Here is a 14,478-nt window from a genome sequence, read left to right on the forward strand (position 1 = left end):
ATGTTCATCTTCTGAATGGTTTCTGGTGCTAGATAATTTTACATGTGTTGACTTATTACCTAAATTCTGTGTTTAACCTCATATTCAACATTTTATCTGGAAAGTTCCAAGCTAGAACTGCCCAAGGCAATGCTGAATGTCTCCAATGACAGCATAGAATGGTTCATATATGAATCCACACTGCAAATGTCTCCACAATCTATGCAGAGACTGCAGTGATTATTTACAGCAGTAGAATACAATCTTCAAATTATCATTGGTACAAGTTTACCAAAATATTTCATAATTGTTGAAGAATGGCAATTTGATACTTTTAAAGTCTAGTCACTTTATGTTTCTGAGAAAAAAATTTCATCATTGACTAGAACATAACTGCAAACATCTTTATTATGGTAAAATGCTCATGAAACTTTGCCCTTTAACCTTATTTAACTGTGCAATCCAGTGGCATTAAGTACATCCCACTGTTGTACAACCACACCCACCACCCATTTCCAGAATGTTTTCTTCTTCCTGCATTGAATTCTGAGTCCATTAAACAAGAACTGCACTTTGTTCCCCTCCATCAGCCTCTGACCACCTTCTGAGAGGAGATTCTTAGAATACCTGTTCTCTGGTGGCTGAAGGATTTCACTTAGCATAATGTATTCAAGGTTCATGATAGAATTTCCTTCTTGTGTGGGACCACAATTTCATCCTTTGTGCAGCCCACACTTTCTTTTTTTTAAAAAAACTTTTATTTAATGAATATAAATTTCCAAAGTACAGCTTATGGATTACAATGGCTACCCCCCGCATAACTTCCCTCCCACCGCAATCCTCCCCTTTCCAGCTCCCTCTACCATTCCATTCACACTTTCTTTATAGCCCACACTTTCTTTATACAATTCTGTGGTTGTTGGGTTGCTTCTACATTTTGATTGTTGTAATAATGCTGTTAAGGGTTTTGTTGTGGAAATCACTATGTGAGTTCATGTATTCAATACTTTTTGGCATATATGTTGGAGTAGAGTAGCTGGATCACAGGAAATTTATAGTAAAAGGTGATTGCATGCATAGTTAGGCAATGTACAGATCAACGTGGATTTGTTAGAAAGTGCTTTGATCTCATGAATCAGTATTTTCTGGATCACACAAGGCAGTGGCAAGTGGGATCTATCTCACATTTCATCTTGAGGAGCCACTCACACATAAAGTACATTTGTATCAGTTTATACCAGTACACTATCCCTTTATGCATTATGATTTTTCATGTATGCATGAGAGTCAATAAATCCAAGGATATGTCATAAATCCATATTATACTTTACCCAGACAACATATACTGGCTACTGTAATAAAAATGTGGAAACCAGTGCAATAGCTCATTTAGAGAACTGCCTTTCATTGAATAATTTAACATCTATTGTTCTCCCCCTAATGGATTTCACGAAGGTAATTATACGCTTTTCATTACAGAGGAACATGCAAGGACTGACTGTGGCATAGTTGTTGGACACAATAATATGAATACAGTAAATAATTGGGTCACCTTCGAACATGAGTCTTGAGGCAGAGAAAATGCAGTCCAAAATGCCTATGACCATGAAAAAGCTCATGAGCACCAGAATGGTCTGGGTGGTCCTTTGCTCAGGGGAGGCTCTTGGAGAAAGGCTGGTGTCACGCAGGTGCTGGGACTTCCTCCTGTGCCTGCACAGCAGGATCACCATGTATCCACTGGAGAGGGCCACGATCCCTATTTGAACGACTTCTCTCAAGATTGCCAATGTGGAAAATGTTTGCATTAGAAAATAGCTCATAGCCCAAACAGAGCAGGATTTAGTGGCATACATTCGACTGTGTGAGGTCCCATTGGGAGTGGCAGTGATGGAGATTATGAGGTGACTGCTGATGGACATAGAGAAGAGGCATAGGACAAAAAGAGAGCACAGGATGCGTTGTGAAAATGCCTGCTTGAAGTTTGCCTACCAGGAGCTCCTGGGGCTGAGGGTGATGGCCTGGAGGACACAGAGCAGGCAGGATGTGTACAGGGAGAGGGCCTGCAGCACCCGGTAGGAGAAGAAGACTGCTTTACATGTGACGTCATCCCAGGAACGCTGAGATCCAAACATGTCCATAGCCTGGCTCACCACAATCATCAGCATCACAAAATGGATGAGGGCCAAGAGACCAATCGTCAAGTCAGTGGGCTTGAGTCTGTGCTGGAGAAAGTAATTGAGGACGTGGAAGAGGAGAAGGAAGGCATTGGCTGAGACCCCAATGGAAATTTCAGTGTAGTAAGTGAATTTAATCTCATTGCTTTCATAAATTTTATTATATTTATTCATATTATATTTGGAAAATGCTAATAGTGTGTGTCTGAGGAGAAAAAGAAGAATATTTCATCAAATTTGTTAGTCCATTCATCTGTTTCCTCCAGCACTCTTGTCATCCACAATATGGAGATGAACCCCAGGCATCTTTCTGCTCTTTAAACTGAAGCCCACATCACAGCCACAACCCAACCCCAGGCCACCTCTCCTTTCTTAGGCTTGGATCAGGTGTGTCACCACTTGGTTCCAAAGTGTATAAGCTTTGCTCTTCATGAAACATTATCATAGGGCCATGTGTATGGAGCGGCTGTTAAGTCAATACTTGGGATGCCTGCACCCAATATCACAGTGCCGAGGTTTGAGCTCTTCTCTATCCCTCCTTCCTAGAAATGTGCTCCCTAGGTGTAGTAAGCGATGGCTCACATGGTTGGGTTACCTCCAAACAGGTCAGAGACTAGATTGAGCCCCTGATTCCTAATATGTCCTGGCTTGCTCCCAGCCACTGTGGACAAGTGAATGTGAGAGTCATGCTCTCTTCCCCACCCCCACCACTCTGCCTCTCATAGAAACATAATCATTTTAAAGGGCCAAATATAATGTAAATATCCTTATTATAGCTTTTTCAGGGGGCACAAGCAATGTCTTATTTGATTAGATCTGCATCATCTTGATAGAGTGTCAGGAACAAAGAAGAATCTACAACATTTTTTGAAATGGAATGAAAAAGACTGTAAAAATAACAATAACACATACATAGTCTGACCAGATTAGAATGCAAAGAATTCATTAATTTACATGCTGTTTTTGGTGTATTTATGCCATACCATGTATTCCTATCTAATGTATCCATGGAGCAAAGTTGTTCAGAGTGCACTCTGGTGTCTGCCTGCTGGGTTTATGTCCCTGGGCTGCCCTTCCCTCAAGTGTGACCTTCAGCCATCTGTGAGGCTGAGATTGCTTAGGTCCTCCACTGAGTATGCTCAGTCTGAGGTGTGCCCTGGATCTTTGTGCTACCTCGTGTGAAGAAAGATGAAGTGTACATACCAAATGTGGAAGTGGATCGGGAACGTAATCATATCCTAGAGATGTTAATCTCAGAAATGTTTCTTGTTATGCAGGTCCTCATAAATGTGATCTAGGGGTTTCCTGCAGTTCTTTAATGAATGATCAACTCTGTCTCTGCCTAGAAGAGAGAAGACAAAATAGAAGAAAAGCAGAATGTTTTAACAATATTGGTTAGAGAACTCTGTGTAATTTTAAGTCTCTGGATCCCCAAGATAGGGACACTTCTTAACAAGTCGTTATTATCTTGTCAAAGCCCTGAGCAGAGTCTAGTTATCAAGTCTCAGGAAGATCTTCTCCTCATTACTCACACATGTAGAATGTGGGTATTGAATGGGACCCCAGTGGGAGCAGTTTCAGAGTCATTGTATTTTAAGAGCATCCATTAAATCTAGAAATACAGCTTCTGTATGCTCCAGCTTTCTGGCAACTGGGGGTAAATCTAAGACACATGAAAACATTCTATCAAAGAGTTACTTAAACCCCCATGTGTGTTGTAGCACTGGTCACAATGTCCAACAGATGGAATCTTTCAAGATGAGCATTGTCAAATGAATGTATTAAGAAAGTGTAATATACTCACACAGTATTATATTTACGACAGAAAACAATGAAATCCTGTTAATTTCAAAAATGCATGGAACTGGGAGAGACATCGTGTTAAGTGACATAAAGCCTGGTAGAGAATGATGAACAGCCTTTATGGGTCATATATGATCGCTAGTAAATGGCTGTAAACGGAATTCTTCTCTTTACAGATGGCATATGCCTAGTTTTTGTACTTATCTACTATGAGTAATATATAAACATATAACTTTTTAAAAGTATTATTTTAAATAGATGCCCATTAGCAGTTCATGAAAAACTTTTTAAATGGCCCTGCGGGCCGGCACCGTGGTGCACTAGGTTACACCTCCACCCATGGCGCTAGCATCCCATATGGATCTGTCCGGATTGTTCCTATTACAGTCCAGCTCTCTGCTGTGTCCTGGGGAGGCAGTGGAGGATGGCCCAAGTGCTTGGGCCCCTGCACCTGTGTGGGAGACTGGGAGGAAGCACCTGACTCCTGGCTTTGGAAAAGCATAGCTCTGGCCATTGCTGCCATCTGGGGAGTGAACATGGGGAAGGAAGACATTTGTCTCTGTCTCTCTCTAACTCTGTTAAATTCAATAAATAGAAATTATTAAAAACAGCTCAGAAATTACATTTCTGTGAAATATAGCTTTAATTTAATTCAGTTTAATTAGACTTTTATGACTTGAGCACATAGTGAACTCATCTCACTGGGGAGCTTGCTCTAAATATCTGGGAATCAAGAGTGTTTGACTCTAATTCCAGTGTTGCTTAAGACAGAGCAGTGCCACAGACACCAGTGTTCTAGGAGGAGCAGGAGTGTACACAGCCCAGCAGTGTGAAGGAATAGGTAGAAACACAGCTTCCGTGAGTCCTTGGTTTAAGACCACTGATGCTCTTTGCTGATGGCGAAAGTCCACAGCAGGACAAGAGGAAATGGAACTCCTTCTCCAGGGTGTGGAGCAAGGACAATGACACAGTTGATGGCATCACAGTGACAGCTGTGCTTTCCTCCAGGAGTGCTGGCACAGACATGGAAAGCATTTCTCACCAGAGGTGTCCACATGATGAACCATACACCCTCTATCAGCAAACCCCACGTCTAATATGTATGGCTGCACTGTATGTAAATGTTATGTGGGGTTTGTAGTAGTATCATCACTGAAGCATCACTCTGGTGAGTAGGAACCTTCAAAACATAGCTAAGTTCAATGCTCAGAGCGAGTCCTCTCCCAGCTCTGCCTCTTCACATGCACACCTGAACAGCACAGTGGGCTCTAGAGAATGAGGACACAGGACAGTGCTCACTGCCACCAGCAGGGTAATCTAGGATATACCTGCCAGCATGGCTCCTAGGGATGTTGGTGCAGAGACAGGACCTGGGTGGAGATGCTGGGGCATGGTGTGATGCCTGTCCATCATGTGTCAGTACTCGCTCAGCCTCCCATGCATGAAGGGGCAGCCTTCAGTGTGTGCTTCCCACAGAGCTGCACTCCACCATTATGAGTGGTGCTCCTCGCTACGGTCACCTTCTGTGTGTGACAGTGAGACTGGATGAGAGGGGACCAGGAGGCGAGACTGCCCATGTTCCATGCAGGTGGGTGTGGGACTGGGTGGTAGCACAGCCCACTGTCTCTCACAGAGCATTTCCAGCTGAGAAACTCTGAGGAGCCCTGGGGGGAGTGGCTGGCAGAGCCAAGAGGATGATCTCATCCCCACATAGTCCTGGGTGCTGTGTACAGAGATGCTGGGAAATGCAGGAACCCTGGGATGTGAGGGAGAAACACATGGAGAACACTTGGGCAAGGAAAGGCAGCTATTTTAATATAAATGGAGGTGAGAATTAACCACTGTTTTTGAAGCTGACAGGGTTGTGGAGCACAGCTCAGGTTGGCACATATAGGCAGAATATTTACAATGCCCATATTATTAATCTATCTTGAGAAAGGTTAGGCAAAGGAAAGGATCATGTGAAAGCGCAAAGAAAGCACTCCAGGAGCTCAGCACAGACGCTGTGCTGTCCTTACCAGAACCAGAGCCCTGCAGCCACCTGCTGCCTTCTGCCCCTGTGTTGGAGCGAGAGCTCTGAGCACCTTTCTGGCTGGATTGCAGTGGCTCTCCTTCATCTGCACTCACCCTCTGTCTGACATGGTGTCAGGTTTTCCTGAACACAGGAAGTGCATGAAAAGCTGTCCTTTGAGAGAAATCTGAAACCTAAGCCAAGACCTGGGCAGGATCAGGTTCAAGTTCCCAGCATGTTTGTGCTTTTGGAATGAGATCAGTCTCCTCCATCTTAAAGAATTGGGAGGGGGCTGCAAAAACAGACTGCAAAGACTGAGGGATGCAGTTCCCAAATCCTCTGCAGCTCTTTGAATTTGCCCTATTTCCTGTTTTGAGCTGAGAGGTGGAAGCTTCTATCTCCTTCCCTTGCCTTTAATGTTTCCTGGAATTGCAATGCCTTGTCCAGCACTGTTCTCGCACTGGGAGAGCACAGGCTGCAGGTTGTCATCCTGCACTCGTAGAATCTGTAATTAGAACTGGACAAAGAAACTTTCCTGACAAGATACTGGTGATACTGGTGTATATCTCACAGGGATGTGAGGTTACTCTCAATTCCTCATTAGGATGCAAAAGTTGCTTTTTAATCATCAGAAACTGCAGCAATCACTTAGGCATAAGAGTTCCACTTGATTTATGAAGTTGAGGAGGGCACAGCAGATGACATTAAATAAAACAGTTGTTAACACCAGTTCCCAGGTCATGTGGATGAGCCTTAGTTACACTTCAGTTTAAGCTCACTAGGTGCATAATATATAGCATGAGTCAGCAAGTGCAAAAAAAAGCGATTATAGTAAGAAACACGAACAGATACCTAAAACTAACTAGGTTCTGTGAAAAATCATTTATTTGTAGGTACCTGGACATCCAAGGGCTGAATGACCTGAGAAGCAGACATCCTAAGTGCATTGCACATGGACCCTCCTCTTGGCTGAATAGAGCTGATGGCCCCAGTGAAGTTCCCACCTCCCTCACCACTGCCCAGTTCCCCCATCAGTCCCCATCTGAATCCCCAGCACCCCTTGTTCTCAGGTGTGGAGTAAAGAGCCACTCACCAGGCAGACATGTGTAGGGGACTCTGTGCACCTGAGAGGAACCTGCAGTTTTAAGGGAAGGATGTCTGAGCTCTTCTCTCTGCAGGCTGTCATTTTCGCATCTGCCCAGAGGTGATGGATCCTACTGGGGAGCTGAGAACATGGAGACCCCAGTGGAACACGTCACCTGTGTCCTCATGTCCTTTATTCCCTCCTGCACAAGAGGAGCCTGGGGAGAGCTGAGTTCAGAACTTCTTCTGAGTCCTGACACTAGAATGTCAGAAGGTACCAATCGTGTTGATGACATCAAGTTCTCTCTTGTGGTCCTGAGAGCAGCTTAGTGCCTACCCCCTCCAAACTGCAGCACCCTGGCCTCTTGTGAGACCACAGTGGCACCGAGGTGCTCTCCACCCATTGTGTGACGTCACCCTGTACCCAGGGCCACCCTCACCTTGTTCTCCTGTCTCCTCACCTTTTTTGGGTCTGTAATTCCAGAATCACAGGCTCTCAGCTTCAAAATTCAAACTGTGACTCTAATTTTGAACATATATTTAATAAAGTTGACACACTATTATTTTCATAAAGAAATGGAAATGCCAAGGGAACCATATTAACATTCAAGAACGGAACACTGTAACAGGTCCAAAATCTGACACTTGGGGTGGTGCCCCTAAGAGGACAGGACGCCAGAGCTGAAAGCTTTGAGCACCTGCAGTTTCTTTTTTCCTTTCTGCTCTCTGCTTTGGAATTAAGACCCAGGTCTGGCCCACACTCAAGGGGGAAGGTGTTAAATGCCCCCTCCTTGCTGGGGCTCTTTCTGCATGCATGATTTTGTCTTCTTCCCCCTAACTTATTTGTGTGCACACTTTTATTTTTCTTCTTACATCAGTACGTGCTCATATATCCACCTTACGATGTCATTATCTTTATTACTCCAATGGTTTCCTACCTTGGCTTTTGTGAGTTCTTTCACCTATGATCCTGGGCCTTTGTCAGGCATCCATATATTTTGTCTGCAGATCACTTTCTTTCTAATGTAAGATGTCCAGGCTCCTGTTTTGTTTACCTGGTTAGTCCTAGAGTCAGCAATTTCTGCCACAAGTCAGGTTTCTTTTCCATCATGATTAGCAGGGTTTGCATCATTTTTGGTGCTTGAATAAAATGAGAACCTGCAGTCCTTATTCAAACAGAGAACAAGCGGAAGCGGTGTTTAAAACATTAGATGCTGACTTGCTATGGTGCTTTTTTCTTTGCTCTTTAATACTATTTTAGATAATGAAATATTAATCTTTATTAACATGAATTTTCACAGGTATCATGTCAATTTTAAATAAAATGTAAGAACATTGAGCTTGGATGTGGAATCCACAATTATACAAATCATAGTTTGTGTTCTGCACTGAATATGGATTTTATTCATGCCAGTAAAGTTAAGTGCTGCAAAAATAAAACCAATTCAATTGTGTCTACTACACCTTGATACACAGGCACACCACCAGCAACCCCTGCCCTTGGCTTATTGTTGGCAACAAAGACTGAAAGGAAATTTTAAATGATAGATTGCCCTGGCTTTCCCTTTCCTTCCATGTCATTAGCATGAAAATTTGGGTCACGTGGTGATGGAACAGGTGTTAGAAAGGTGGGCCGGTGCTGTGGCTCACTAGGCTAATCCTCCCACTTTCGGTGCAGGCACACCGGGTTCTAGTCCCAGTCGAGGCGCCGGCTTCTGTCCCGGTTGCCCCTCTTCCAGGCCAGCTCTCTGCTGTGGCCAGGGAGTGCAGTGGAGGATGGCCCAAGTCCTTGCGCCCTGCACCCCATGGGAGACCAGAATAAGTACCTGGCTCCTGCCATCGGATCAACGCTGTACGCTGGCTGCAGCGCTCCGGCTGCGGTGGCCATTGGAGGGTGAACCAATGGCAAAGGTAGACCTTTCTCTCTGTCTCTCTCTCTCACTGTCGACTCTGCCTGTCAAAAAAAAAGGATAGGGTTTCTTGGTCACAGGCATTTCTTAGGCTGTGTTGCCTTCCTTCTGCATTTGAACCAGGTTCTGGTGTGAGCAGGCCCCCACAGTGTCTTGGCTTTCCATGCCTAAAATACTCTCATGGGCTTTACAGCTGGATCCGCATGCCTTAAGGGCTGATTCTTAGCCCAGAGTGCTGTTTAGGACATCTGCCATTTTATGGGTCTGCTGTGTATCTCACTTCCCATGTTGGATTGTTCTCTCCCTTTTTTATTCTATCAGCTCATATTTGCAGACACTATTCCTGTTTATGGGATCCCTTTGGTTCTAAGTCCTATAATTATGATCAATTGTGAATAGGAATTGATCACTGGGACTAGTGAGATGGCATTGGTACATGCCACCTTGATGGGATTGAATTGGAATCCCCTGGTATGTTTCTAACTCTACCGTTTGAGGTAAGTCAGCTTGAGCATGTACCAAATTGCACATCTCTTCCCTCTCTTATTCCCACTCTTATATTTAACAGCGATCACTTTTCATTTAAGTTTCAGCACTTAAGAATAATTGTGTATTGATTACAGTATTCAACCAAAAGTATTAAGTAGAACAAACAAAAAAATATATACTAAGAGGGATAACATATTAAGTTGTTCATCAACACTCACAGCGAGGGCTGATCAAGTCACCGTTTCTCATAGTGTTCATTTCACTTTAACAGGTTTCCTTTTTGGTGCTCAGTTAGTTGTCATGGAGAACATATGATATTTGTCCCTTTGGGACTGGCATATTTCACTCAGCATGATGTTTTCCAAATTCCTCCATCTTGTTGCAAATGACCGGGTTTCGTTGTTTTTGACTGCTGCATAGTATTCCATAGAGTACATGTCCCATAATTTCTTTATCCAGTCTATTGTTGATGGGGATTTGGGTTGGTTCCAGGTCTTGGCCATTTTGAATTGAGCTGCAATAAACATTAATGTGCATACAGCTTTTTTTGTTTGCCAATTTAATTCCCTTTGGGTAAATTCCAAGGAGTGGGATGGCTGGGTTGAATGGTAGGGTTATGTTCAGGTTTCTGAGGAATCTCCAGACTGACTTCCATAGTGGCTTGACCAGTTTGCATTCCCACCAACAGTGGGTTAGTGTCCCTTTTTCCCCACATTCTCGCCAACATCTGTTGTTGGTAGATTTCTGAATGTGAGCCATTCTAACCGGGGTGAGGTGAAACCTCATTATGGTTTGATTTACATTTCCCTGATTGCTAGTGATCTTGAACATTTTTTCATGTGTCTGTTGGCCATTTGGATTTACTCTTTTGAAAAATGTCTATTGTGGACCTTCGCCCATATCTTAAGTGGGTTGTTTGTTTTGATGTTGTGGAGTTTCTTGATTTCTTTGTAGATTCTTTTATAAACCTTGTATCAGTTGCATAGTTTGCAAATATATTTTCCCATTCTGTTGGTTGCCTATTCACTCTCCTGACTGTTTCTTTTGCAGTACAGAAACTTCTCAATTTGATGCTCATCCAGCTCTGCAAAAGATGCTTGAAGATGTGTTGCACACAGAAACATAGAAACACGGTCATCAATGTGAAAGAAGGTAAAGGAAGGAAACCTCACAGCAAAAGATCACAGGGAATTAAAAGCATATATTAGAACTTATCTTTGGCAAATGGCAGGGCAAAGTTACCACTTATCATTAGTCACATTGAACATTAATGGCCTGAACTGTCCAGTTAAAAGACACCGATTGGCTAAATGGATTAAGGAACAAAACCCATCTATTTGCTGCTTACAAGAAACACATCTTTCCAACAAAGATCCATACAGACTGAAAGTGAAAGGCTGGAAAAAGATATACCATGCCAACAGAAATGAAAAAGAGGGGGCGTAGCCACCTTCATATCAGGCAACATAAACTTTAATGCAAAAACTGTTAAGAGAGACAAAGAAGGGCCTAATATAATGAATAAGGGATCAATTCAACAGGAAGATATAACAATTATCAATGTATATGCACCTAACTACAGGGCACCGGTTTATCTAAAAGATTTGTTAAGGGACTTAAAGGGAGACTTAGACCCCAAAACTATAGTATTGCGGGACTTCAATACTCCACTCTCAGAAATAGACAGATCAACAGGACAGAAGATCAACAAGGATACAGTAGATTTAAATGACACTATTGCCCAAATGGATCTAACAGATCTCTACAGAACTTTCAATCCTACAGCTAAAGATTTTACATTCTTCTCAGCAGTACATGGAACCTTCTCTGGGATTGACCACATACTAGGCCATAAAGCAAGTCTCAGAAAATTCAAAAGAATTAGAATCATACCATGCAGCTTCTCAGACCATAAAGGAATGAAGTTGGAAATTGGCAACTCAGGATCCCTAGAGCATACGCAAACACATGGAGATTGAACAACATGCTCATGAATGAACACTGGGTCATTCAAGAAATCAAAAGAGAAATCAAAAACTTTCTGGAAGTAAATGAGGATAGCAGGAAAACATACAAAACTTATGGGATACAGCAAAAGCAGTGTTAAGAGGAAAGTTTATATCAATAGGTGCCTACATCAAGAAATTGGAAAGGCACCAAATAGATGAGCTTTCAATTCACCTCAAGGATCTAGAAAACCTACAGCAAATCAGACCCAAAACTAGTAGGGGAAGAGAAATAATTAAAATCAGAGAAGAAATCAACAGGATTGAATCCCCCCCCCAAAAAAACCATTACATAAAATCAGCCAAACGAGGAGCTGGTTTTTTGAAAAAATTAAAAAAAAATTGACACCCTATTGGCCCAACTAACTAAAAAAAGAAGAGAAAAGACCGAAATCAATAAAATCAGAGATGAAAAAGGAAACGTAACAACAGACACCACAGAAATAAAAAGAATCATCAGAAATTACTACAGGGACTTGTATGCCAGCAAACAGGGAAATCTATCAGAAATGGATAGATTCCTGGACACAGGCAACCTACCTAAATTGAACCATGAAGACATAGAAAACCTAAATAGACCCATAACTGAGACAGAAATTGAAACAGTAATAAAGGCCCTCCCAACAAAGAAAAGCCCAGGTCCAGATGGATTCACTGCTGAATTCTACCAGACATTGAAATAAGAAATAACTCCAATTCTTCTCAAACTATTCAGAACAATCTAAATAGAGGGAATCCTCCCAAATTCTTTCTATGAAGCCAGCATCACCTTAATTCCTAAGCTGGAAAAAGATGCAGCATTGAAAGAGAATTACAGACCAATATCCCTGATGAATATAGACACAAAAATCCTCAATAAAATACTGGCCAATAGAATGCAAAAACACATAAGAAAGATCCTCCACCCAGACCAAGTGGGATTTATCCCTGGTATGCAGGGATGGTTCAACATTCACAAATCAATCATTGTGATTCACCACATTAACAGACTGCAGAAGAAAAACCGTATAATTATCTCAATAGATGCCGAGAAAGCATTTGATAAAATACAACATCCTTTCATGAGGAAAACTCTAAGCAAACTGGGAATGGAAGGAACATTCCTCAATACAATCAAAGCAATTTACGCAAAACCCACGGCCGACATCCTATTGAATGGGGAAAAGTTGGAAGCATTTCCACTGTGATCTGGTACCAGACAGGGATGCACACTCTCACCACTGCTACTCAATATAGTTCTGGAGGTTCTAGCCAGAGCTATTAGGCAAGAAAAAGAAATTAAAGGGATACAAATTGGGAAGGAAGAACTCAAACTATCCCTCTTTGCAGATGATATGATTCTTTATTTAGGGGACCCAAAGAACTCTACTAGGAGACTATTGGAACTCTTAGAAGATTTTGGCAAAGTAGCAGGATATAAAATCAATGCACAAAAATCAACAGCATTTGTATACACAGGCAATGGCATGGCTGTGGAAGAACGTCTAAGATCAATCCCATTCACAATAGCTACAAAAACATTCAAATACCTTGGAATAAACTTAACCATGGATGTTAAGGATCTCTATGACGAAAATTACAAAACCTTAAAGAAAGAAATAGAAGAGGATACCAAGAAATGGAAAAATCTTCCATGCTCATGGTTTGGAAGAATCAATATCATCAAAATGTCCATTCTCCCAAAAGCAATTTATAGATTCAATGCAATAGCAATCTAAATACCAAAGACATTCTTCTCAGACCTGGAAAAAATGATGCTGAAATTCATATGGAGACACAGGAGACCTCAAATAGCTAAAGCAATCTTGTACAACAAAAACAAAGCTGGAGGCATGACAATATCAGATTTCAGGACATACTATAGGGCAGTTGTTATCAAAACAGCATGGTACTGGTACAGAAACAGATGGATAGACCAATGGAACAGAACAGAAACACCAGAAATCAACCCAAACATCTACAGCCAACTCATATTTGATCAAGGGTCCAAAACCAGTCCCTGGAGTAAGGACAGTCTATTCAATAAATGGTGCTGGGAAAATTGGATTTCCACATGCAGAATCATGAAGCAAGACCCCTACCATTCACCTTACAGAAAAATTCACTCAACATGGATTTAAGACTTAAATCTACGACCTGACACCATCAAATTATTAGAGAGCATTGGAAAAACCCTGCAAGATATAGATATTGGCAATTACTTCTTGGAAAACACCCCAGAAGCACAGGCAGTCAAAGCCAAAATTAACATTTGGGATTGCGTATAAACTATAATTTATTGGAAAGTTGGCCATTTCTTCCATTTAATTTTTTTTGACAGGCAGAGTGGACAGTGAGAGAGACAGAAAGAAAGGTCTTCCTTTGCCATTGGTTCACCCTCCAATGGCCGTCGCAGCCGGCGCACTGCGGCCGGCACACCACGCTGATCTGATGGCAGGAGCCAGGTACTTATTCTGGTCTCCCATGGGGTGCAGGGTGCAAGGACTTGGGCCATCCTCCACTGCACTCCCTGGCCGCAGCAGAGAGCTGGCCTGGAAGAGGGGCAACCGGGACAGAAATTGGCGCCCCGACCAGAACTAGAACCTGGTGTGCCTGCACCGCAAGGCGGAGGATTTGCCTACTGAGCCGTGGTGTCGGTCTCTTCCATTTAATTTTCTTTCTTTTTTTCTTTTATTTTTTAATGAAAATAAATATCCAAAGTACAGCTTATGGATTACAATAGCTTCTGTCCCCATAACTTCCCTCCCACCCACAACACTCCCCTCTCCCTCTTCCTCTCCCTCTCCCCTTCGATTCACATCAAGATTAATTTTCAATTATCTTTATATACAGAATATCAATTTAGCATATATTAAGTAAAGATTTCCACAGTTTACACCCACACAGAAACACAAAGTGTAAAATACTATTTGAGTACTAGTTATAGCATTAATTAAACACCTAAGAGTAATTGTGTATTAATTATAGAGTTCAACCAATAGTTTTAAGTAGAACAAAAAAAATACTAAAAGGGCAAAGGATTA

The 14,478-nt window shown here is 42.2% G+C and overlaps 1 pseudogene; it reads right to left on the reverse strand.

Moving 5' to 3' along the window:
• Window positions 1-1,364: 1,364 nt before the first annotated feature.
• LOC138848047 (vomeronasal type-1 receptor 48-like) lies at window positions 1,365-2,327 on the reverse strand (annotated as a pseudogene).
• Between the last annotated feature and the right edge of the window lie 12,151 nt (window positions 2,328-14,478).

Source organism: Oryctolagus cuniculus, chromosome 10 (genome assembly GCF_051225735.1).
Source record: "Oryctolagus cuniculus isolate XC-2025 breed Fujian yellow rabbit chromosome 10, ASM5122573v1, whole genome shotgun sequence".
Lineage (NCBI taxonomy): Eukaryota > Metazoa > Chordata > Mammalia > Lagomorpha > Leporidae > Oryctolagus > Oryctolagus cuniculus.